General features: G+C 52.0%; 1 protein-coding gene across 2 annotated transcripts in view; it reads right to left on the bottom strand.

Moving 5' to 3' along the window:
- Positions 1–12,494, bottom strand: part of Alpl (alkaline phosphatase, biomineralization associated) — a 52,207-nt gene extending 39,713 nt beyond the window's left edge. The window contains exon 1 of one of the 2 annotated variants that reach the window (XM_048350443.1): positions 12,343–12,494. The gene's annotated coding sequence lies outside the window, so the exon portion shown is untranslated. The remainder of the gene's footprint in view (positions 1–12,342) is intronic. The other variant, XM_048350444.1, reaches the window with a different exon arrangement.
- Positions 12,495–26,236: the final 13,742 nt, after the last annotated feature.

The following is a 26,236-nucleotide window of genomic DNA, read 5'->3' as shown; positions in this document are numbered from 1 at the left end:
CCTCCTTCCTCACCCCAATCACAGGAGGCTGATAAATGGCCCCAGCTGTGGCTTAGGGGTGTCAGACCTCAACGACCCCCCCACCAGGGTCATTACATAGTTCATTTGGGTTGTTTACTCCACTCTGACAGCCCCCCTCCCCATGGATGGTGAGTTTGGGTCCTAAAAAAACATGTTCAAGAGGAGTTTAGAAGCCAAGTGCTGATGGCTCACACCTGTAATCCTAGCTACTCAGGAGGCTGAGATCTGAGAATTGAAGTTCAAAGCCAGCCTAGGCTGGAAAGTTCATAAGACTCTTATCTCTAATTAACCACCCAAAAGCTAACAATGGAGTTGTGGTTCAAAGAGTGCTAGCCCTGAGTGAAAACCTAAGGAACAGCACCCAGACCCTGAGTTCGAGCCCTTCACCCCTCCCCCCAAAAGTTTATACATCTGGCCTGCAAAGAATTATGTAATAGTTATTAAGTGATTAGGGGCCAGACACGAGGGCCAGGCTGCCCAGATTCAGGTCAGGATCAGCTGCTTTAGAAGCTGCATGGCCTTGAACTTGTCCCTTCCTCTGAGTGTCTATTCTTCACCTACAAAAACACGGATGCCGGTAACCCTTCTGGGAGGTTCAAAGGAGCTCGGGAGAAAGGGCATGGATGACACAAGGACTACACAAGGACTTTGCTAAGTGACAACTCATCATTATTAGTCAATCAATAGATGAAGAGCCGTGAGCCAGTGGCTCATGCCTGAAATCCTAGCTACTCAGGAGGCTGAGATCTGAGATTGGACGTTCAAAGCCAGGAAAATCTGTGCAGGACAATCTGTGAGACTCTTCTCTCCAATTAACCACCAGAAAACCGGAAGTGGTGCTCTGACTCAAAGTGGTAGAGCGTTAGCCTTGAGCAAAGTTGCTCAGAGACAGCACCCAAGCCCTGAGGTCAAACCCTACAACTGACAAAACAAAAACAAAAAACAAAATATTAAGACTTGTCAAGGAGTCAGGACTGGCTCCCCAGCCAGACTTCCTCACGGCAGGGAGCCATGACCAGTCCACTCGAGCTGACCTGGGAGGCGGGCAGGAAGCTCCAGGCTTTGGATCCAATCCCACCCTCCAGCTGGCTGCACCTCAGCTCTGTCTCTGGATCACTCCGATTACACAGCACCCACCTCGTGCCATGACACCGTCTTAGTCCCCCAGGCTGCTGGGTATGGAGCAGCCCTAGATGCTGCTGTCCACCCTGCAGAGGCTGTCCCCGCCAGGGTTAGGTGACCCATTCATCCCTCCTCCTGGAAACCTCTCTCGATACCCAGCCTCGGCTGTGATGTGGAGACGGCTCCGGAGGAAATGGGGAGACTGCCTTCCACCCAGAGAATCAGACAGTAGCTGGGCCAGCCTGGGAGCTGCCCAGAAGGCAGCCTCAGAAGCACTTTGCTTTGGGGAGGCCTGCGGTCAGACACCTGATGCTGGGGTGCACCTCGGTCCTGCAGCTACTGGACTAATCAGGATGTCTCTGAGCCTGGTTCCCATGGTGATCTGGGATCATTACCCAGGCCCGCCCGCCCCCGCCACGGGGCTGACCAGAGGCTACAGTGAGTTGTTACACATCTCCCCCTAGACACAGGCAGGAAGGCCCCATCCTCCTTCTTCGAAGGCATTCCTGGTTTCTGCATCACCCTGTCCTGCCAGCTTCTACACAGGGCACCACGCTCTGTGCTCCTCAGATGAGAGTCACAAGACCGGCCACGTGCCCACCCTGGTGGAGTCAGGATGTGTTCTTGGAGATGTTTCACAGTCCAGGGCAGCATGGCCACTTGGCTCACCTCCTCCTCGTTTTCTAAGTCCCGACCCTTGGACCCAGGTCTCGGCAGTATGGGCCAGGCTGGCAGGGGAAGGGGAGGCCCCCATATTGGAGTACAGCATTCTGGGAGATATTAAACTATTGGCACTGGACATTGACTCTGTGCACTAGGGGACATATACTTAACCTCTCTGAACCTCCATTACAAGGAATGGATGGATGGATGGATGGATCTGGGAGTGACTAGAATAAAGCCTGAATTATGACTGTTTGGATTATTAAGGAAATTAAAATCCAGTGCCTCACACTCACTGAACTCCTAGCTACTCAGAAGGCTGAGATCTGAAGATGGAAGTTCAAAATCAGCTCAGGCAACTCATCTCCAATGAACCACCAAAAAGCCGGAAGTGGAGCTGTGATTAAAGTGCTGGCCTTGAGTGAAAAGCGAAGGGACAGTGCCCAGGCACAGGGACTAGCACAGAAGAAGGAGGAGGAGGAGGAGCAGGAGCAGGAGCAGGAGGAGGAGGAGGAGGAAAGGGGGAGGAGAGAGGAGGAGGGGGAGAGGAGGAGGGGGAGGAGGAGGAGGGAGGAAAAAAGGAAAGAAAAATGAAAAAAATAAATGTTTGAAACTGGGGCTACAATGATCAATAAAATAAAATGGACAAAAAGACTGGCCAGAAGTGTGATATGGGAAATTCACACCTGCCTAAAGACCTGAGCTGCCAGCAGGGAATCTGCCACCCACTGTCCTGCTGCCAATCATGCCCCCAGGCCATCAGGAGCTGGCCTCACTGGTAGAGAGGGGAGGACCCCAGGGCAGGCTGGGAAGGGTGGCCAGGGCTCTGCCGGGGGTGACTCGTGGGTCGCACACAGGGCAACCTTTTTAGATTTTCCAGGTGACTAAGCCATTGTGCTGCAGGAAGTCAGACAAGTGTGCAGCCTCTCACCAACCGGAAAGTCACTCCATACAGGCCGAACCTGGTCACTCTGTGAAACAGCAGGACGCAGGACTGGCTGCAATGGGACCCTGCCCTTCAGGAAGCCAGGCTCCCAGCCAGACAGCGGGCACGTGACCAGATTACACAGAGCTCCGGGTCTCCAAGCAGGAGTTCAGAAAGCAGCTAGGAAGCCAACTGAGCACACAGACAAGAGAAGACATGGCAGAGAAGGGCAGCAGGGGCCAAGGCAGAGGCGCAGGAGATGGGGGAGACATTTAGGGAAACCCTCTGACCCAGGGCACTTGCCTGAACTTGACAGTTGGTTTTGCTGTCAATCTTAAGTTGCCTGGCCTTCCCGAGCCTCAGTTTCCCCTTTTACAAAAGGAGGATAAGACTTTAGCAGGTTGGGGCTGGGGATATGGCGTAGTGGCAAGAGTGCTTGCCTTGTATACATGAAGCTCTCGGTTCGATTCCCCAGCACCACATATACGGAAAACGGCCAGAAGGGGCGTTGTGGCTCCCGTGGCAGAGTGCTAGCCTTGAGCAGGAAGAAGCCAGGGACTGTGCTCAGGCCCTGAGTCCAAGGCCCAGGACTGGCCAAAAAAAAAAAAAAAAGACTTCAGCAGTCCTAATGAGTTCGTGAATAAGAAATGACTTTGAATACTGAAAAGTGCAGCCAAGTGTGGTAGTGCAGACCTGTAATTCTAGCACCTGTGAAGCTAAGGCAGGACGATTCTGAATTCAAGGCCAGCCTGGGCTACATAGCAAGACTCTGCCTCAAAAAAACAGGCAAGCCAGGCACTGATGGTTTATACCTATAATCCTAAACACTCAGGAGGCTGAGATCTGAGGATCAAGGTTTGAAGCCAGGCCAGAAAGGAAAAAAATAGTCCACGAGACTCTCCAATTAACCACCCAAAAGGTGGAAGTGGAGATGTAACTCAAGTGGTAGGGCACCAACCTTGAGTGGAGAAAGCTGAGTTCAAGCCCCATTACTGGCATGAGCGTGCAAACACATACACACACAGACACACATTCCCTGAAAAGTGGGATTAGGATTGTATTTCAGGTGCAAGCACATTAGTAGGCATAAGGCCCTGTGTTCAATTCCAGGTGCTGCCTGATGGTGATGATGATGATGATGATGATGATGATGATGATGATGATGATGATGATAAAGCATGGCAAACTAAGGTTAGAAGTTAAAGTAACTTGAAGTTAGAAGTTAAAGTGGCATGGCTGATTAGAACAGGAGCTGCTTAGAACTGGAATGGGATGGGTCTGTCCAGGGCACCACCCAGGCCCCACGCCATCTCGACACTCCCCTTGGGGCTCCCATTGGCCACCTGTTCTAGAAGGATCAGGGAACAGATGGGGCTCTAACTCGCTATGGGAGCCTAGGCTCCCACCTTCCCTCTCTGAACCCCAATTTTCTAACCTGCCAAATGGAAAAGCCATTTTTGGTGCTGCCCCCAGTGTCCTAGGAAGGCTCGGGGGTGGGGGGGGGTGTTGCTCAGCGGTAAGTGGACGAGCACATGCACTGGGGGCCCTGGGCTCCATCCCTCCACACCTAGAAGGCTCGACCGAGGAGAGCACTGTCCCTGGAGCACTGTTGCAGAGGAAGACCATGGTCGGTGGCGACTGAGGAGGCCGGTGGCTGGCTGGGAGCAGCGTGGATGTGAATTGAAACCTCACCAGCTGGGTGGGGATCTAGGTAGCACCCTTTCTCCACTTGGAAAGTGAGCTGTTCTAGATGATTCTGCCCCGGCTATTATTCTGGAGGGTGGAGGAGGGGAACTCGTACTTCCTAGGACCTTCCCGTTCCTCATACTCCAGTCTAGGCAGCAGCTGGGCCCGGAGCCCAGCTTTTCCCTGGAGACGGGGCAGAGGCTCCCACCTCACATCAGAGGCGGGTTCTGGTGAAGCCCAGCTCCAGATCCTTCCAGACAAAGAAAGGAAGTCGAGCAAACCTCATCCCTCCTGGGCCTGTCCCTGCACTCCCCATCTGTACCCTCACTAAATTTAGTCTGGCTCCTCCCACGTGCCACCTCTGGGTAGCTGCTTATGGCTGGCTGCCTCCCTGGAGCACCATACTACATTTGGTGGGAACTAAGAGGGAGAACACAGTGATTGATTAGTGATGTCTGACACAGGCACAGGGCATGAGAGGAGTGGTATGTGTGCCAGCTATGCGCTAGTTATGAACTAGAAAAGTCCAAAGGCCTTGTTTCATGGACGTGATGGTATTTGGTTGAGATAACCAAAGGGGGATTTGCCCAGCTTGAAATGGCATAGCTGGGATTCAAACTCAGACTCCCTGGGTCCCTGCTAGAACTGTCATTGTCTTCTGGACTAAGAGATAGTGAGTGAAGCGCCTTATCTGTGAGAAGATATGCTATTACCTGACACAAAGTGCCTATGTTTGGCTCTCCCCCCACCCCCCACCCCCACCTCTCCCATGAGAACCCCAACCCTCCCAGAGACAGATGGTTCAGCCGCAGACAAACATGTAGTAGGTCACTTCCAATTTACAGACATGAAAATGTGACTGCAGAGGCTGATCTGGCTGGGCAGGAGACCTGAGTAGGGCCTCACCTTCCCAGCTTTGTGACTTTGAGGCTGTTACTCAACTCCTCTGAGCTTCTGTTCTCTCCTTTTTTTTTTTTGGAAACCGACAGAATAACAGGTTAAGGCCATGCAAAACAGCTCAGTTTCTGGCCCAGAGTAAGCCCTTTAAATGCTAATTATAAGGATGAGTCAAGGGGTAAAACAACAACAACAACAACAACAGTATTTTGACAAAAAATAAAATGCAATACTCAGGCGATAAAGGTGAGAGCTTGGGCAAACAATGGAGAGGAACCCTGCTTACCTTGGGGTTTCTTCACAATTCTTCCAATTATTCTGAACTAAGGAGTGGATTCCCCTAAGATGTCCTCCGTGTTACAGACGCCTACGTCTCCCCTCCCAGCTACAGGGGGCATGCCTCAGTTTCCTCACCTGTAATGTGGGGTGGATGGTGGCACCTGCCCTTGGAGTCTGCCACAGGACCCACTGAGCATTCTGGGGGGGGGGGGCACCCGCATCAGCCGGCAGTAAAAGACATCAGTGGATGTTGTTTTGAGAGGGAGTTTTAGGAAAGGAAGAAGGAGCAGCAAGGGAAGAGCTCCCAAGGGAGGAGTGGAGGGGGGAAGGAGGAGAGGTGGGAGCAGGGGGGAGTCTCTACCCCCCCCCACACACACACTGGTGACAGGGAAGTGCATAATCCTTCCCAGGAGAAGGGACAGGGAAGTCACCATAAGAGCAGGTGTTGTGAGAAAGAAGCAACGTGCAGGAAGACCAGGCCTGACCCAGCTCCTGGAGGCCCAGCACCTGAGGGCAGAGAGCAGCCCTGCCTAGTTACTGCCCAGGTAAATAGTTGTAATACAAAGTCAAAGGGGCCCCTGCAAGGGTGGCTCATGCCTGTCATCCTAGCTACTCAGGAGGCTGAGGTGTGAGGACCATAGTTCAAAGCCAACCTGGGCAGAAAAGTTTGTGAGACTCTGATCTCCAATTAACTAGCCAAAACCCAGAAGTGTAAGTGTGGCTCAAGGGGTAGAACACCAGCACTAGGTGAAAGCTGAGTGTGAGGCCCTTAGTTCAAGCCTCAATAGACACACACACACACACACACACACACACACACACACAGAGTCAAAGAAGCCTGGTATATGACACTTTAGGGTTCATCTCTAATATTAAAAAAAAAAACCCACACAAGGTGGCTTTATATGACACACCATATAAAGGTTACATTTAGTTTTTTGTTTGGTTTTTTTTTTTTTTTTTGGTTGTGGAGCTTGAGGCCTGAGTGCTGTCCCTGAGCCTTTTTGCTTAAGGCTAGTCCTCTAGCACTTTGAGTCACAGTGCCACTTCCGGCTTACTGGTGGTTAACTGGAGATGAGACTTTCCTGCCCTGGGGTGGCTTTGAACCATGATCCTCAGATCTCAGCCTCCTGAGTAGCTGACTGCATTTAGGTTTTTGTGGGGGTTTTTTTTGGGGGGGGGGCAGTCCTGTGGCTTGGACTCAGGGCCTGAGCACTGTCCCTGGCTTCTTTTTGCTCAAGGCTAGCACTCTACCACTTGAGCCACAGCGCCACTTCTGGCCGTTTTCTGTATATGTAGTGCTGGGGAATTGAACCCAGGGCTTCATGTATACGAGACAAGCACTCTTGCCACTTGGCCATATCCCCAGCCCCTGCATTTAGATTTATTTGCTTTTTTCCTTTAGTAGTCCTGAGGGTTTGAACTCAGAGCCTCATGCTTGCTAGGCAGGCTCTCTACTACTTGGGCCACACCTCTAGTCTTCTTTGCGTTAGTCATTTTTCCAAGTAGAGACTTGTGGGATTTTGCTCAGACCAGCCTGGACAGCAACCCTCTTCTCTACCCCTCTTCCAGAGTGGCACATGCCACCATACCCAACATATTGGTTGAGACGGGGTCTTTCAGAGCTCCTCAGAGCCTCAAATCTAACCAAGACATGGTGGTTCTGGCCACAGTGGGGACCCACCTACCACCTCTGTCCTTGGCTTTCAGCACAGGCGGATGAAGAGAGAGCCATGGGGCTCAGAGAACACAATCGCTCAAGGGTCCTGTGTGGGAAGTGGCATGGGGTGAGGGGGAGGGGGCGAGGGAGCTCCCCACCCCAGGATGGATGGACAATCTCTGCTCCCAGTAGAGCACCCAGTACTGTTCGTCCACAGAGCTAGGTGGGCCCACCACAGCAGGCCATGAATGAGGGCTATGGCCTTGTGGCCATGGTCCTCTCCTGGCCCAAGCCTCCTGCAGCCTTTTAAGTAAAAGCCCACTTTTGTGACCCTTCCCCCTTGCAGGGCCCCAGAATCTGCAACCTCAGGCCAGCCTGCAAAGTCAGGAAGGCGCGCACTGTGTGAAAGAAAGACTAGGGCGCGGAGGGAACTGCGGTCACGTGAAACAAGGAGCTGTCATTTAGCTGCAGCCATTGTGGCCAGGCAGGGACTCAGCCTCAAGGGGCCACAGCTTCTGATCTTTCAAGAGAAGCCAGAAACCCATGTTTTTATGTAAAACGAAACCTCTGGTTTAACGACACCAGCAACTAAGCTGAAGTTTTGAGCCCAGGGTCCCCTGCCCCCCTAGCCCCCCTATGCCTTGTCACTTTGGGAAGGAAGCTTGTGCCTGACCTAGTGTAACCCAGCACAGACTAGGCCATGAAGACCTAAGGCTCTGCTGGGTACCGATGGCTCAAGCCTGTGATCTCAGCTACTCAGGAGGCTCAGATCTAGAGGACTAGGGTTTGAAACCATCCCAGGCAGAAAAGTTGGTGAGACTCTTATCTGCAATTAACCACCAAAAAGCTGGAAGTAGAGCTGTGGCTCAAGTGGTAGAGCACTAGCCTTGAATATAAAAACTCAGGGACAGCACCCAGACCCTGAGTATAAGACCCAGTACACACACACACACACACACACACACACACACACAGATCTGAGACTCAAAGGACTCAGCTAGACTCATTCCAAGCCTGAGGGAAGTCTCATATCCCCCTCCTGCTCTTTGGATATCTTGATTTATAATGAAGGAATTGGAGACGTAGGGAGGAGATGTGACACACCGCGATCGACGTTTGACTCTGTACTCCTGAGCGTAAAACCCTTGGCCACCACCTCTCCCCTTGGGCAGGTATTTCAGACCATAGCGAAACGAAGGCCACACTGCAGAGGATGCACATCGAATGCAGGAGAGCAGTCAGCTCTGGAGAAGGCCACAGAGCTGGGAGGCAGAGGACTGACCCTCGTGGCTGTGTGGCCCTGGGGCAGCCCCTTCCTCGCTCAGGGTCTCAGTCTCTGCCCGGCCAAGATGCCAGTGGAGAGAGCCAACTGCTAAAGGCCTGCCAGCCCTGAAATTCTAGGCATCGATGAGGGTTCTCTGGCCAACATTTTGTGGCCTCAGACAAATGTAAAATAGTAATAATAACTCCATGGCAGCCAGGAAAGAACACTGCAATTTTTTCGTGCAATCCGACTCTAGATTACCGGAATTCAGAAGGCGCAATGGTAATACTGGGGGCAGCCTGACCACCATCGTACAGTTTAACAAAAACACATCTGGTTTAACTTCTTCCTCCCTCCTCCCTCCACGCCCCCACCCCTGCCCCTCATCTCAAATGTTACCCCTTCATTTGAGAAGTCAAATGAAATGCAAACAATTGACTTCATGCCACAAGCAAGGCTGAGGGTTTGAGCATGGAAAACTTTAAGCGTGGAGTTTTTCTGGGAGCAATTAGGAAAAGTTGGGGGGGGGGTTATGGGAAGGGAAAAAAAAGTGGAGAGTAGTCTTGAATGTTCTCTGGATATGAGTGTCCGGTAATGATGCAGATGTTCAGAGAGGCAAAGTGACTTGCCTCAGGGCCCACAGCTGGGGATGGGAACAGAGACGCTGGCCTTTAATCTAGTACTTAAGCTGTCTACACCCAGGCGGTGACTTCTCTCTGCCCCTCTGGGCTGTGGAGACTGTCTGCAGGAACCACTAACTTCTCAAGAACAGCCCATGCGGGGGGGGGGGGGGTAGGGGGGCGGGGGCAAAGCCCAAAGTTGGACAGCCTTTCATGGTCTGGCTGGCCCTTCTCAGCAACCCTGCTCATGTCGCAGGGAGGGGAAACTGAGGCTCTGGGAGGTCAAGCGACTCGTCCAGGCTCATCCAGCAGTTCTGGGAATGAACTTTCAGCCGATCCAGCCACACTGTACTTGAAAAGTTAAGACATCTCCAGAAAGAAAAAAAAAATAGAAAATGAAAAAAAAAAAATCAAAACCATGCCACACGACCCAGCCCTGGCTTGCCAATGACGACTTGGACTTTGTCGAGCTGGGGCTGAGTCAGCATTCCTGCGGCCGAAGGGAGAATTCTGTGTGGTTCTCAACCCAGCTTGCTCTCGCTCCCCAAAAGCCCTCTCCTGGCTCTAGGCTTTGTTCCAGAAAGCCAAGGAGGACCAATTTCAAGGCAAGAGCTCCAGACTCTGCCTCTGGATGAAGAGGGAGACAGCATCAAGATGGCTACACTGGGGATTTCAGACCTCCTAACACACACACACACACACACACACACACACACACACACATACACACACACAGCCATGGGCTCCCCAGGTCATCTGTGTGTGTCCTTGGGCAACTGACTGCCATCTTTTAAGATGCTTCCACACAGGCATCTGATGTGGTAGGGAACGTGGCATCTGTGTCATAAGCTGCAACACGGCAGTTTGTCCTGCATGGGACCCCAAGACCCAAGAAGGCTCTGGAGGGCTGGAGACAAGGAAGATAGAGCTAGAGCCGTTACCAGCCTGGAGCTATAAGTCTAGGATGGAAGGAGGAGGCCTCTGAATGTGAACAAGGAGGGTGGTGTGTCTACTCCATAGTAGATTCCTGGGGAGTGGGCAGGGCCTGGGCAAAAGTGGATGGCCAGATCACAGGCCAGAGGCAGTGACAGGGCCCTGCACTGCCTTAGAATTTCTGCTGAGATTGGAACTACTATGGTTATTGGTTGGTAGCCTGTTTCATTGTTTTTGTTTTGCCAATACCAGGACTTGAACTAAGGTCTTTGCACTTGCTAAACTTACTTGCTCACAACTGGTGCTCTACCTCTTGAGCCATGCCTCCAACCCGGCATCTTTGCTGGTTAGTCAGAGATAGAGTCTCATGGACTTTTCTGCCCAGGCTGGCTTTGAACCATAATCCTTTGATCTCAGCCTCCTAGGTGGCTAGAATTATAGGTGTAAGGCATCTGTTACCTGGCTGCTACTGTTTTCTTAAGTTCAGGCTTTAATCATATGGAGACCTCACTACCATCTATACAGCCTCAAAGAGGACTAAGGCACAAAGAGGGAGAACAACAGGCCCCTAGTCACACAGAGAATTATGCTAATGTCTGCTCCACAAGGGAAAGGGGGTGGCACTTTTGTTTAATTTACTGCCCCACTCCCAAAACCTAGAACAGAGTTTTGTGCAGAAAGGATGCCTATGCTTATGTGTAGAATTTTTTTCTGGATGCAATTCAATTTTATTGCTCACTGTGGTCCTATGAGAGACACCGCAGGCCCTTTTGTGTGTGTGCCTGTCTTGGGGCTTGAACTCAGGGCCTGGGCACTGTCCCTGAGCTTCTTTTGCTCAAGCCTAGCACTCTACCACTTGAGCCACAGCGCCACTTCTGGCCTCTTTTTTTTTGGGGGGGGGGGTAGTTTATTGAAGATGGAAGTATCAAGGACTTTCCTGCCAGGACTGGCTTTGAACCACAATCCTCAGATCTCAGACCCCTAAGTAACTAGGATTAGTCAAGATCCAGAGGTGTCTGAACACATAGCCTCCCCCGGCCCCTGCCCTCTTTTTAAAAGATGGACATAGCCTTGTCTCACTCCATCAGTGGAACTTTGAGGAACTTTCTCCAGGTAATTCAAAGACCTGGGAGTGGGGTGGATGGGACAAGAGCCAGTGGGAAGGACCAAAGGTTTGGAGGGTAGGACAGGGAGGGTTAAGGGAGGCAGGGTAGGGCCAGGACGGGCCTGGAGTGGAGCGCCCCAGCTATCCCTCTTCTCTTGGGCAGCATGGGAAGAGGAGGGTACGGTTGCAGGGCTTGGGGTCCAGGTTCAAGCTCTCTAACATGAGATGGTGTCTGCCAGGTGTTGGAGCAGGCCCTGCCCATTCAGTGAACACTTCCAGCTACCTTCAGGGATGCACAGCCAAACAAACTCCTGTCTACCTGGGAAGCTGGACCGATGGACCTTAGGGGGGTCTCTGAGTTTTTCCCAGGGCCCAAAAGCCCTTTTAGGCTTGAAATGTCCCTCTCTTTTCATCTCAAGGGCGCGCACACACACACACACACACACACACACACACACACACACACACACACACACACACACACACACACACACACCAGGAGCCCCTGTGAAGACCTCCTTCCCCAGCCCCATTAGGTGTTGGAAAGGGTCATTAGGGACAATGCAGAGTGAGGATAAGGCTTCCACTGCCTGTAACCCCTTCTTTGCAAGGCTGGGCAGGACACCAGCCCGGATGGCGAGAGCCCAGGGCCCCTGCGAGGGCTCGGCTCCAGCCGCCCTCCCCCTCCCCTCTCTCCCGGGCTCTCCTCCCCACGCCTCCCTCCGGGCTCCGGCCCGGACTCCGGCAGAGCAGCCCCTCGGGGGCGCTGCGGAGACCCGAGGTGCCCACGTGGGAGCGAGGGCGGGCGCCAGTCCCGGGCCGGGGGACGCAGGTGCCGGGCCGGGGATGGGGTCCTGGTGAGCGGCCGGGGAGATGGGAGACCCGGGGCTGCCCCGATGGCCCCCCCTCGTGGTCTCAGCTCCTCGGGAGCCCCGTCCAGCCTCCAGCCCGGCCTCGCGCGCCCGCCCGGAACCTCGGCTGCACGCCCGGAGTGAAGCGGGACGAGTGGCCGGGGGTCCCCACGGGCCGCCGGGGCGGGGTGCGGACGCGGGGGCCTCCTGCTCGGCTGTCGGTCTCCAACGTCGCCGCCACCCGGGGCGGGGAGCGCCGGGATCCCCCAGGCCGGCGGGGGTCCCCGGGAGCACGGGCCCCGCGTGGAGTTCTTACCTGCGCCCAACTCGCGATGAGGGTCGGTCCGGGCACCGCGGCGGCGGGGCCGGCGAGCTGGGACACCGGAGCGCGAGGTGGCCCCGGCCGCCTCCCCCGCCGGCTTTTAAAGGCGGCCCGGGGCGCGATGGCCCGGCCGCTCCCCGCCCCGGCCCGCCCCGCCCCGGCCGGAGCCCCGCGCCCCGCGCCCCGCGGCGTCGGCGCCGCGCGCCCAGGGCGCCCCCTGCTGGAGGAGAGCGGGACGCCCGGCCGGGCCGCCCGCGGCGGGGGCGGGAAGGAGGGTCAGGGGTGCGGAGTGAGGGAGGGGGCTGGGGCTGCGGGAAGGGGAAGGCAGGGGCACTGGGGGAGGACGGGGGCCGTCCCCTCACCCCCGGCCGTCCCTTGGCCTGGGGACTGCCCCAGTCCAGCCCCTCTCCTGCCATTTCTTAGTCTCTGATCTCGGTCTGTCTGCCTGTCTGCCTTGAGCGGCTATCTGGGACTACTTACCTACGGGGGCTTTCCTTGATCCGGGTATCCCTCCATCTCTGTCCACGTGTCCTTGTCTCTGTCCACTCTCCCTCCCTCGCCAGACCCTTCCTGCCCCTCTTTCTTTCTTGCCCTTGACTCTGGCCACCCACCCACCCCTTCCTTAAAGGAGGAAGGGTAGAAGGTTGCGATGTATTCCAGCCAGAACCCCAGGACCTCTCTGCGGGGTGCAGGAACAGGGCGCAGACAGCTTCGCAGGCAGTGGAGCCAGACAGCCCAGGCTCAGAACGACGCTGGTGACCTTGGCTAAGTCCGCTGACCTCTGTGGCTGGGCCCACCCTCTCTAACAGGCCAGACACCCTCTCACAGGCCTGGTTACCTCCTGGTGTGCAGCTGGAGTTGTAGGAGCCTGTTGGGAAAGTTCATGGAAACTCTGATTCTACATCAAGGAGATGAGGGTAAGAAGGCTGGGGGGGCAGGGGGCAGGGAGTGATGCTGCCTGAGGTTCTGACCCAGTTCCCTAGGAGCCACTACCCTCTTCCCCCGAGGCCCACAGGGGAAATTCTTCTGTCTATTTCTGGCCAAGGACACCCCTTCACTTTCCCCCTAGCTTTGTTTGCATGTTTCCAGTAACAAGATAATTCATCTCTCCCAGGAGGAAGGTCTTCGCAGTGGCCTTTGCGGCTGCCTTGAACAATCCATGCCCTCAGGAGCCAGTCAGAGATTTCAAATAAGGAACCCCAACTCCCAAGAGCCAGCTATGACCCCAGTCGTTGCAACCACCTTTCACTGAGGGTTAGGAGACAAAACCAGCAGAGCGAGGTGGTGTCAATGCCCACAGGACCAAGGGCAGCCCAAAATTCTCTCTTCCACACTGCATGCCAGGCTCAAGGACTGACACCTTAAAATACATTATACAGAGGGGAAAATGGAGGCCCAGAGGAAGCATGTGGCTCATCTTCAGGTTTAGAGCCAGAAGTGGATCCAAAAACCAAGAATGTCTACATTTTGCTTTTATTTCTTCTTGTATTTTTATGTTGGTAAGGTTTGCTTACCAAAGTGCTACAACGTTTCCCTTTATAAGTAAATGTATTATATATTTAAGCTAATCCAAATATTGAGTAAGCACTACTTATCCATGAATTTTGTTGGTTGAGTGATGATGGCAAAAGTCATGGGGGTGGTGAGTGAATGGAGCTTAGTGAATGGTACCTCGTCTACAGGAAGCTGGGGTGAAGGGTCAGTCCTGGACCTCAATATGGGGAGTGGGAAGACTCTGTGATTGCTCACTGAGGGCCAGAAGAGTAGAGACGCTATCAATAATGGCTGGAACATCCCCAGGCCAGGAAAGTTCTGTCCCAGCCTGCATAGAAGCTGGGGAGAGAAAGCCAGCCTAGAATTGAAAGCACCCAATCCACCTCAGTCCCCGGTGTCTGTCCCTGCAGGGGGGGTTGGGTCCACTGGGTCGGGCCCCATGGCCAGCCTGGATCCCTGTGCCTCAACGATTTGTCCCAAACATCCCTACCTTGAAAGTTCAGGAACAAGTTACCAGCAAGAGAGGCCAGCAAGATGGTGGCCAACGCTGCCACCATCCTCCCTCATAGCTTGACTTCCTCCTCCTGGCTCTACCAAGAATTCATTTGAAGATGGGTGCCAGTGGTTCATGCCTGTTATCCTACCTTCTCCGGAGGGTGAAATCTGAGGATCATGGTTGGAAGCCAACCCAGGCAGTCCTCTTCGACTCTTAGCTCCAGTGAATCAGCAAAAATCCTCCAGTGGTGGAGTCTTGAGTGAAAAAGCGGTGGAAGGCATCTAGACCCCGAATTCAAGTCCAAGTACTAGCACCCAAAAGCATCATTCTTCACCTGAGGGCTAGGAGGGTGTAGTTCAGTGTTAATTCATGTGAGATGGGGTACCACTTCTCCTGGTCACACCGCAAGGAGGCAGCCTGGGTTTCAAGCCAGAATACTTAAGGGTGCCATCCACCTCTGCCCTGGCTTGCAGGTACATGAATTAAGTCACTCTCCCAGCAGGCACAGATAACCTGTGACGGGCCAGACAGCCTCTAAATGCAGCCCAGACTCCAAGGTTCCAGGGCCACTCAGCTGGCAGAAAGCCACTCACCACATCAGAGTTCTCTTTAGCCATGTGTGCAACATCCCTGGGGCTTCGTGTCACCCCTGGTCTTGAAGAACCCCTCAGCTCTCAAGAGCTCATAGTCCCTTCAGATTCCCACACCGAGTATGGTACGCTGAGCCAGATGGGTGTTCACTACCTCTGCGGGAACCGGGGAAACTGAAAGCCGAACACTAGTTACTTAAAGGTCAAGGTCAGAACTGGAGCTGGAAGCCAAATCTGCTGATTCGCAGTCCACTGCTCTTTCTACTTGTTCCCTTAACTCCTTATTTATTAAGTGCACGTCATGAGCTCTTTGCCTCAAACCAGACCTGAGGTTCATAAGACATCAGAACAGCCAAAGGCCAGCAGCCCAGGGAAGGGTGAGGACAATCAGGACTTGCAGGAACAAGGATGGGGGAGAGAGGACAGAGAGAGCCAACAAGTCCCAGAGAGGCCTGTTCCCAAGAATATGGAGAGGAGTTGGCACTGGCCAGGGGCCTGGGGCCTGATTCCTTGAAACCCCGGTGGATCTTCAAGCACCCTCATGCCTTCAACAGTGGGCACTGTTGGATGGAGGCCCAAGTAAGTGGAAACAAAGATGCCATTCCTAGTTAGGGGAGGCAGGTAATGAACAACAAACATAAACCCACTCCCGTGGTTCACACATGTAATCTTAGCTACTCAGGAGGCTGTGATCTGAGGACTGTGGTTTGAAGCCTGCCCAGGTAAGAAAGATCCATGAGACTCTTATCACCAATTAACTACCCCCAAAGCTGGTCATAAAGCTGTGACTCAAGTGGCAGGGCATCAGCCTTGAGCAACAAAGCTAAAAGACAGTACCCCAGCCCTAAGTTCAAGCCCCAGCATAGGAGGAAAAGGAAAAAAAAAAAAACCAGCCACTAACAATAAGCATTGTAAATGAGTGGATCATACAGTAACTGGAAGCTGATAAGGGTACAGACAAAGAGATAGAGCTAGACAGGCATACTGAAAGGAACTAAGCAGCAGCAGCAGATAGAGTGTTCTGGAAGAGCAGAGGAGATTGAGCTGAGCCTGCTCACCACCACTCAGCGAGAAAAGAATGAGAAGTTGAATCCCAACTGCCTGAGTCTGATGCCTGAACTCCTTTGTTGAGCAGTGAACAACAGACTCTCCGGACCCAGCCCCCAAGCCTCACCCATTCCCCAGCTTAACCCTCTAATCCTGTCCCAGCCACTTCCAGGTCCCAGCTCCAGCCTCTGTTTCTCTACCTTCCTCACATATTCCAGATGGAACCAAACCACAGGGTCCCTCCACATCTACAGTCATGATGCCCCTCCCACCCCTGCATCCACTCCCCTCCCCAGAGGGTGTCCTCAACCCCAGGACCCCCCGAAAAGGAAGTCCTGCTGACAAAGGCCTGGGTAGCACACCCTGTAAGAAAACCCTATTGTCCAGCAAACAGTGACCCCATTTTGTTCTTAATTCTCAAGGGGCTTGTGAGCAGCTCCAGGCTGGGAGATGGAGCCTGTTGCTTCCTAGTCTCAGCCCTGGAGAAGGCAGCAGGCCAAGAAGAAAGGTCAAGGCCATCTGCTAGGGGCTGGATTCCAGAGGCCAGGGCAGACTCAGGCAGGCCCGGCCTGAGCAGGCCTGCAGCATTTTTCCAGAGTGGAGGCGGGAAAGAAGCCATCCCTGGTAAGAAGGGGAACTTGGCTGAAGGCAGCATGGCCAAGAGGGAGCCCAGACCTCCGATCTGACCACCTTCCTGGAGATCGTCCATCATGCTGCCTGTCCATCTCCCTGCCTTCCCCACTACATCTGAGATGGGCCTTGGAGCTGCACCCTGTTGCAGCACCCTGTCCCACTTCCTGTCTGATGCATGTACCAGTGCAGGCCGGTATTGGCCAGATTGGCGATCCCTTTACATACATCTGGTGCTAGGATTGAACCCCAGGGCCTTGCAAGCTCATGCTCAGCCACTGAGCCCCAACCCCAGCAGCAGGGGTTTTTTAAAAGACGTATTAGGGATCCAATTTCTGATCTATTTGCACAGACCAATAACCCAACTCAATGACTTTGCACATCTGTGTCCTGAACCCAATCTGCCTCCTGACAAGGGACTTGGGCTCTGGTATTGGATGTTCTTTAGCTTGGCAGACCAGAAGGGCCAGGGCAGGAGTGGAGATGTGACACTCGGCTGGGCTCTTGCCCACATCCCAGCAGGCAATGGTGGCCCCAGGGCTCCTAATTCATTCTCGGCTGATGTGTTTAGGATGAACCTGAAGTCTGTAGTTGGGTCTGCTACCTCCTCCTGGCCTCTGCTTCTATTAAATATTGACTGGAGTAGAGCATTCCATTTGGGGTCTGGGAGCCACCCCCCCCCCCCGATGGCCATCAGCCTGGAGAGCAAAGAGCCTCTTAATCTTTCCTTATGACCACAGAAGTGGCCAACTACTCCAAGAGCCTCAACTTTCCCCAGAAGCTCTTGCAAAGGAGCAGCCGTGGAGGCACAGGTTTGAACCCCAAGATCCAGCAGGCTATCGTGACCCCTCCCCCCAATTCTTTCATGCCAGCTATGTGAGGATTCTGACTTCCCACCTATCATGGTGGGGTCCGCTTCCTGCACCAGTTCCTTGGCAGAGCAGGCTCTGCCACTGCGGGGCCCATGTGGCACAACTCCCTCCCCGACACTTCCAGCCCCCTTTCTTTCCTTCTTCCTTCTTTCCTTTCTTCCTTTCTTTCCTTTTTTTCTTCCTCCCCATCTTCCTCCCTTCCTGTGGGGCGCACGCCCCCGAGGTGTGTGGTTGTTGCACCTCGGGAGTGAGGCCCTGAAGAGCCCCCGCCTGCCTCAGTCCCTGGGGGCGTGCTTGCTTGCACCGCCTCCCGGAAGAGGGATCCCGGTTAGCCCTGCCAGCCTTCTGGGTCCGGAACTGGAAAGGCGGCTCTAGCTGGCCATGCCTCCCAGCCTTAAGACCATGTGTAGCAAGATGGCTGCCGGCAGTAACCTGGGGACGGTCCTGCTAGTACTTAGGCCGCCCCTTAGGGAGGTCCCATGGCCTTCTGCCCTTGACTGACAGCTCGGACCGCCAATCATCACCCCTGGCTAGGTATGTTACACCCTCCTCTTCCTGCTGCCATTGCCCATACTTAAGATTGGGTCCGCCCCACTAAAACTGAGAGCAGTCTTGAACCTCTCCCGAGTTGTCTGATTGTCCAACTGCTGGCGAAAGGGTGGGTTGGGCTGGGTGCGGGCGACTCAAGGCTCGTTACCTATTCTGGGTTCACACTCAGCAGGGTGCGCTTCCTTGCCTCTCCCACTGGTTGGGAGAGCACCCGGGGTGCAGGGACCCCTGCACCTTCCTACCTTCCTCTCTCTCTCTCTTTCCTTCTTTCTTCCAGTTTGCTCAGCTTATTTTGCTCGTGGCTGGCACTTTCACCATTTGAGCCATGCCTCTACTTCTAGTTCCTTTTTTTTTTTTTGCTGGTTAATTCGAGGCAAAACTCTCACAGATTTGCCTGGCTAGGCTGGCTTTGAACCCTGATCTTCAGATCTCAGCCTGCTGAGTAGCTAGGATTATAGGTGAGCTACCAGTGCCCGGCCTGGTCCTAGTATCTTGAGCAGGAAGTCCAGTTTCTCACGCTGCTTTTGAAAACTAAACCATCTGTTGGTTCACTAAATGGAGAATGGCTTGGTGATGTCACGAGCAGCTGGCTTCTCTCTCTCTCTCTCCATTTCTCTGATCCTCTTCCACACTCTTGGCCCAGGTGCAGGTTCCCAGTATACATGGAAATCATCTTTAGCCTATTACAACAGAAAGCAACAACCAGGAAGGGAAAGAAAGGGAATGGACGAGAAGAGGAAAAAGAAAAGAGCTGGGCTCTAGTCCCAGCTGTAGTCCCAGCTACGTGGGAAGCTGAGATTGAGAGGACTGCTGTTCTAGGCCAGTCCAGACAAGAAATTTAGAGAGATTCCACTTCAACAGAAAGAAACTGGGTGTGCTTAGCCCCAACAAGAAGCCTAAAATTGGCACATGGAGGTCCAGCTGAATGCTGGGACAGGAAGTAAGACCCTATCTCAAAACTAATCAGCAGGGGCTGGGAATGTGGCTTAGTGGTAGAATGCTTGCTAACGTGCATGAAACCCTGGGTTCAATTCCTCAGCACTACATAAACTGAAAAAGCTGGAGGTGGTAGTATGGCTCAAGTGGTAGAGTGCTAGCCTTGAGCAAAAGAAGCTCAGGGACAGTGCCTAGGCCCTGAGTTCGAGCCCCAGGACTGGCAAAAAAAAAAAAAAAAAGGACTTTGTGAACAGCTCAGCAGTAGAATGCCTGCTTAGCAAGCATGAAGCTGTGAGTTTAAATCTGAGGACTGCCATAAATTGATAAATAAACAATAAATAAATACAAAAGGAAAGCACAAAAATCAGAAGAAAGGAGCAGATACTGGGAAGACAGCTCATAGCCCCCCCCCCCCGCCACCCCCAACCCACAAAAACCCACACACAAAAAGAAAGCCTGAAGATTTCAGAGCATTCTCTCATTCTCTTGTTTTTCTCATCATCCTCATTCTCCTAAGGCTGGCTATTCTATTTGCCAACACACTTCAAAGTAAATAACAAAAATATTTCATATGCGTCAAGTCTGATCTGTTTTTAAACATACAAAGCACCCCTGTTCAAGCAAGGAATTCTGAACAGAGAAAGGAAATTAAAATCCCTCCGTCACCTTATCCCTTAGAGACACTCCATTTAACACCTTGACATTTATCTTCCCAAATTTAATTTGGAAAAAAGCAAAAAAACGAGAACTGGAGAAGAATGGGGATCATGGTGTTCATATTGACAGTGCCTGCTTTTCTCACGTGACACACCAGTTCCTAACCCATCCAGATGACTGCACCTTGGGGCCTGTCTTTCATTTGCTGCTCTGGGGATATGAGGTGCTGTTCTCCCTGTCCCCATTTTACAGATAACAAAAGGGGGACTTGAAGGCCAGCTCAGTGTCATGAAGCCTGTGCGTCCCAGCGCAGGCCTCTAACCATAGTGTCACCCCCACCCCCAGGTCTACAGGTAGAGAGCACCTCCTCTAGGCAGGCCCAGAGGTCTCTCTGCTCAGAATGACTAAGATAGGCAGGTTCAGTGTTCGTGGTTATAAGTGCAGGGTCTCAGAAACTCAGGGGCTTTGGCGTTTCCCCTCACCTCTATTGAGTAGGAGTGGTCAGGGCAGGTGGGACAGAATGCCACCCCCCTCCTCTCGCCAGCTGTGGCGTTTTCTGCAGCACCTTGTGTTGCGATGTACTGGGAGGCCGGAGCCTCGCCTCCAGCATCTCTACTAGAGACTGTAGCCAACAAACCACAGCTCTGAGTCTGAAGTCAGACCACCCAGGTTCAAATCTGACACCACTGGATATACAACCTGGAGTGGGCCAGCCAGTCTGTGTGCCTCAGTTTCCTCATCTATGATGTGGAAATCCTAACACCTCCCAAGAACTGAGGGGTCACAAAATAATGCCACTTGGAAAAATATTTGCCACATGTTAAAAATCCAGTAAGTATCTGCTATTATTATTTGTACAGTATTGGAATTTGAACTCAGAGTCTCCAGCTTGCTAGACAAGTGCTCTACGACTTGAGCCATTTATTATTATTATTAATTATTGTTATTATTATCATAGCATCTCATTATGTAGTCCACTCTGGCCTGGAATTCACAACTCTCATGCTTCCATTTCCTGAGTGCTGGGATTATAGTGTGCACCACCATGCCTGCTTAGATATCTATACTAGTGAGTTTTAGTTGCAGGAATAGGGAAGAAAAAAAATCTATCTTGCAGAACTAATGAAAGGGAAGCATTTATTAAAAGGGAGTTTTGATCTTTACAGTCAGGGCTCCAGAAAAGATTGGAAGCAGGAATCTGATCAATAAGCAGGCCGTTCTCTGTCTTGAGTTCCTTCTGGGCCTACTTCCTTTCTCCTCACAGACTGGGCAGGACTGGACCTCTTGGGGGGGGGGCGGGGGGCAGGGGGCGGGGAACCTCAGACAAGTATATTATGGCATTGCAATTCCAGAGTCCAGGAGAGAGAACTGGATAGGCTCAGGTGGGTCACATGTTCACTCCTGGTCCAATCAATTATGCATTGGGGCGGGACTATGCTGGTCTAATATGGCAGCTTGCAAAGAAGAGAGGGCTGGTCCCTAAATGGGGTAAGACACCCCAGAAGACCAGATTGGACCCTCCTACCACTCCTGTCACAAACTACTTTTGCTCTCCGACCCAGAGGATGTGAAGGACATGTGCTCCTTGTCATTCTCCCACCAACTGATTGTAATGGCTTCAGCCAATCCCAGGACACACCTCCTGACTGAGGAAGAGGAAAAGCACCAATCAGGTTCCCAGTGAGAATCTAAAGGAAGAAACTGGCCAAAAGGGGGAGGGGAGGGGGAGGAAGGAGGGGAGAAAGGAAGGTGAGAGACATCCAGAGAGAACTGGGTGGGCAGGAGTGTCAACGTCTGACTTCCTGGTTCCCATTTGGACTCAGGGAGAAGCCAGCCTGAGTTGAACTTTCTTGGACTTATCACCTATAACCTCATGAAGTCCCCCACCCGAATGTTTCTTTTCTGTCACCAGAAAGTTTCTACTCAGAAAAAAATCACTTCTTTTATGTCTCCCTAAGCAGAGGCCACAGGTAATCCAACTTCTTCATTTCCTCAGGGAGAGAAGATGCAGCCCACACAACCCTGCGTTTCTTTCCCAATGACCCTGTGGGCAGGGTGCAGGCAGGTGCCCAGGTGTGCGCTCGGAGCTCACACCGAAACACATCCTTTTAAGGACACTGGATGCCAGTCCATACTGGAATATTCTCTTTGTCCCAACATCACCTGACATCCGTCCCCCAGGAAAAAGGGGACAGAAAGCAATCTTCCCAAAAAGGCGAGTAAAAAGATCTATTATGGAGTGTGGACACTGCGTCCTTCAGGGCAGGAGTGGAAGGTCCCCAACTGGACAGGGAGAGGGGAGGAGTCTCTAGGCCCCGGAGCTGGGTTGGTCATGACATGTCAACATACAGCCCACATAGAACTTTCTGGAAAATATTTTCCCCAAAACATTCATCATGGTGCTTCTTTACCTGGTTAGACACAGAAGCTACTCCTCAACCAGGCAGCCATTTCCAAAGATTAAACATCCCCTGCCAAGCTGTCTTCCACCTCCTGTCCCCTGCCAGGCTGAAATAGCTCTCAAGAGACCTGGTTCCTACTTGGTCTCTCCTCCCCCAGATCAACAAAGGTTTCTTCACATTCAGTGACGATTGTTTTGAGCTCTGACCTCTCCATAATTAAATCACACACCCTGTCTCTTCTTTACAGCAACCACGGGGCAACACTGAACCCTTAGTTCCTTATTTGTAAAAATGACAAGGTTGGACCAGGCCTGATCTGGGGCCTGCCCTGCCCTTGCCAGCCTAGGAATGTCTGTCCCTGCCACAGGCTGAGGACAAACCACGGCAGCCGGTGTTATTCTTTGCCCTCTGGCCATTTCCTCCACCTGTGAGGGAAGGCACATGCTCTGGCCCCGCGCAGCAGGTCTGTGTGGAATAGATTTTCACCCTTGCTTGGCTGTTATTGGGGAGGCAGAACAAGTTCCTGGCTTCCAGGGGGTAAGGGGTGATGGCCCAGAGACCCTGCCAGGTAACAAGTCCACAGTCTGAGCCTGGGCATCACCCCAGCCTTCCCTCACCTCCCTCTCCCTTCATAAGCAGTGGTCATGATTGAAAATGCACCCGGAGTGCCTGCAAAATGCCTACACACACCTTGCCCCAGACTCAAACAAAAACTACAGTTCATTCTGGCAATCTTAACTAGAATTTTGCCATCGATGTGTTTATCAGAAGTATAAACCAGTTTTCATTTTGGCATACATATTAGGTATGTATTTGTAGCTTAATGCTATTTATATAGAAAAGGATTGGTTAGAGGGAACACTGTTTAGGGTATCGGTGGTTCAAAGCTGGCACTGGCACTTTGGGTGCCTGTCAGGTACCCAACATTGGAACTGGTAGCCCCAGGATGTCACACTCTCTCTGTCTCTCTGTCTCTGTCTCTGTCTCTGTCTTTGTCTCTGTCTGTCTGTCTCCCTCTCTCTCTCTCTCTCTCTCTCTCTCTCTCTCTGTCAGTAGAAGACCTTGTCTTTTATCACTGACCCTTAAAAGATCTTAGGACCTTCGTTGTGAAACAATGTTCACCTCACCCAGTATTACTGAGTCCAAATGGTTTTGTTTGTATTAATTTTTTCCCAGGGGCTGGAAGGGAGGGAGGGAGGGGACCCACCCCCTGAACACAATACCCAACTTGCTAATTCCTCCCTTCTCCCAAGCAGAGCCTTTGCCAGATGATCCTGGGCCAAAAGGAAAAGTCCTTTCATCTTTAGGGCATTTTGGAAACAGGGATTCCACAGGGAAAATTCAAAGTCTGTAGGCACAGAGTGGGAGGAAGTAAGTTTCTTCTAGAATCTTCTCTCAAATTCTACGTGGGTGCTTACCACTGTCTGAAGAACTGGCATGTTACCACCTTTGTGGATGCTTGGTGGCTTCTGGTAGATGTGACTTTTTTCTTTTCTCTTTTTTTTTTTTTTTTTTTTAGTGTCAGTCTTGGGGCTTAAACTCATAGTGTCGTCCCCGAGCTTTTGTGCTCAAGGCTAGTGCTCTACTATTTGAGTCACAGCTTCATTCCCAGCCTTTGGGTGGTTAATTAGAGATCAGAGTCTCATGGACTTTCCTGCTTGGGCTGGCTTTGAACCACAGTCCTCAGATCTCAGCCTCCTGAGAAGCTAGAATTATAAGTGTGTGCCACCAGCCAGTGCCTGGCATATATATATATATATATATATATATGTGCATATATATACACACATACACATACATATATATGAGTATATATGTATATATATAGCTCACTGACAGATTTTAGAATTAAACGGCTTGCATAAATAGAAAGCCAGTCGCATTCGCTATAAATAGAAAGCAATCATGATTATAGATTTCTATGCATACAAAATGCGTCACTAAATAAATTCTACTTGAAAACCTTTCTTGCCACAGTCTTTAGGCCAGTATGGAGGGGCGCCAGTGATACATTGATTGATAGATTGGATTAAAATTGAAACCGAGAACCTTCCTGAGTCCCCACATCCCGATCACGTCAGGCCGCCCCTCACTGCCACCCTGGTGCATTCCCACTGTGTAAGGAGGCTGTTCTGGGAGGCTGAGCCCCCCGACGAGAGAGATGAGCCTCTGCCCTTCACTCCGGCCGCAAAACACCACACAAGTGACAGACGCTTTGCACATTGGGGGGGGGGGGGGCTATGTGCAAAAAGACTTTCCTGCAAGTGTTTCCTGATGGTTGGGAGTCCTGCATACCACCAGGGCTGCCTGCCAGGGCTGGGATAGACCAACACTGGGACCAGTGGCCTTCCCGGCACCTGTGACTCTGAGTGCAGAAGCCAGAGCTTCACTGTTGAGCAGCTGTTGCGTCCTGGGATCTCACAAGCACTCGGAACCAGTGGGGGGCGGGGGGAAGGTCTCACTTGCTTCACCCTCACCTGACTCAGGTGAGGAGGGGGGAAGGGGAAGGGGGAGGCCAGTCTCCCTACAGAGCAATGCTCAGAGTCATCCCTGGGTTTCTAAATGTTAACATGAGATGTGATTTCCACCATCCTGGGAGTTGGGGTGTGTGTGTGTGTGTCTGTATGTGTGTGTATGTGTGTGTGTGTGTATGTGTACATGCATGTGAACCAGTACTGGGATTTGAACTCCTGTACTCTCACCTGGCTTTTTCACTCTAGGCTGGTGCTCTATCATTTGAGGCATACCTCTACTCCTGTTTTTTTTTTGTTTGTTTGTTTTTTTCTGGTTAACTGGAAATAAGAGTCTCTCAGATTTGTCTGTCCAGGCTTGGTTTCAAACCATGAACCTCAGACCTCAGAGTAGCTAGATCACAGATGTGAGCCACCGGAAGCAAGCTTCAAAGGACTTTTATGGGCTGGGAATGTGGCTCAGCATGCATGAAGCCCTGGGTTCAATTCTTCAGTACCACATAAACAAAAAAACAATGCCAGAAGTGGGGCTGTGGCTCTAGTGGTAGAGTGCTAGCCTTGCACAAAAGCTCTGGGACAAAAGCTCTGCCCAGGCCCTGAGTTTAAGCCCCAGGACTGGCAAAAAAAAAAAAAAAAAAAAAAAAAAAAAAGAACTTTTACAATTCAACCATATGAAAAAAAAAAAGATTTAAAAATGAGCCAAGGAGCCAGCTTCAGTAGATGGAAGCCTCCAGAATAGCTTGGTGTCTGAGGTCAGAGCCTGGCTACCTGGGGGCTTTAGGGGGAGGGGCAGTTTGGAGAGGGGAGAAGATTTGCAGCAGTGATTGAGGAGGAAGGGAAGGTTTGCAGTGACGGCCTCTAATGAAACTTCCATTCCATTTCCATGAGAGAAACCAAGTTAAGATTTATGTTTGCATTTTCCTTTGTGCAAGTGTGCCATTTTAAAATAACCAGGGTCAGCCAGGAATTGGTGGCTCATGCCTGTAATCCTAACTACTCAGGAGACTGAGAGCTGAGGATCGTGATTCAAAGACAACCCAGATAGGAACGTCCAGGAGACTCTAATCTCCAATAAACTACTCAGAAAAGGCCAGAAGTAGCTCCATGGCTCAAGTGGTAGAGTGCTAGCCTTGAGCAAAAGAAGCTCAGGGACAGTGCCTAATCCCTGAGTTCAAGCCCCACGATCAACCAAAAAAAGAAAGTCAAGCACCAGTGACTCACACCTGTAATCCTAGCTGCTCGGGAGGCTGAGTGCTGGGGATGATGGTTCAAAGCCAGCCTGGGCAAGAATGTCTGTGAGACCCTTATCTTCAGTTTACCAGCAAAAAATACTGGAAGAGGAGGTGTGCTCAAGAGGTAAAGCACCAGCCTTGAGCAAAATAGTTAAAGAACAGCACCTATACCCCTCTCAGTACTAGCACGCACACGTGCGCGCACACACATACACACACACACACACACCAGCAATGTTTTTTGTACTGTATCACCAACTAGGATTTAACCCAGGGATGCAAGGTTTTTTTGTTTGTTTTGCCAGTCCTGGGGCTTGAACACAAGGCCTGAGCACTGTCCCTGGCTTCTTTTTGCTCAAGGCTAGCACTCTACCTCTTGAGCCACAGCACCACTTCTGGCTTTTGCTATATTTGTGGTGCTGAGGAATTGAACCTAGGGCTTCATGTATATAAGGCAAGCACTTTACCACTAGGTCATATTCCCAGCCCCCGGGGCATGCAAGGTTGGTTTA

This window comes from Perognathus longimembris, chromosome 7 (genome assembly GCF_023159225.1).
Source record: "Perognathus longimembris pacificus isolate PPM17 chromosome 7, ASM2315922v1, whole genome shotgun sequence".
Lineage (NCBI taxonomy): Eukaryota > Metazoa > Chordata > Mammalia > Rodentia > Heteromyidae > Perognathus > Perognathus longimembris.
This window is presented reverse-complemented; position numbering and strand designations above follow the sequence as displayed.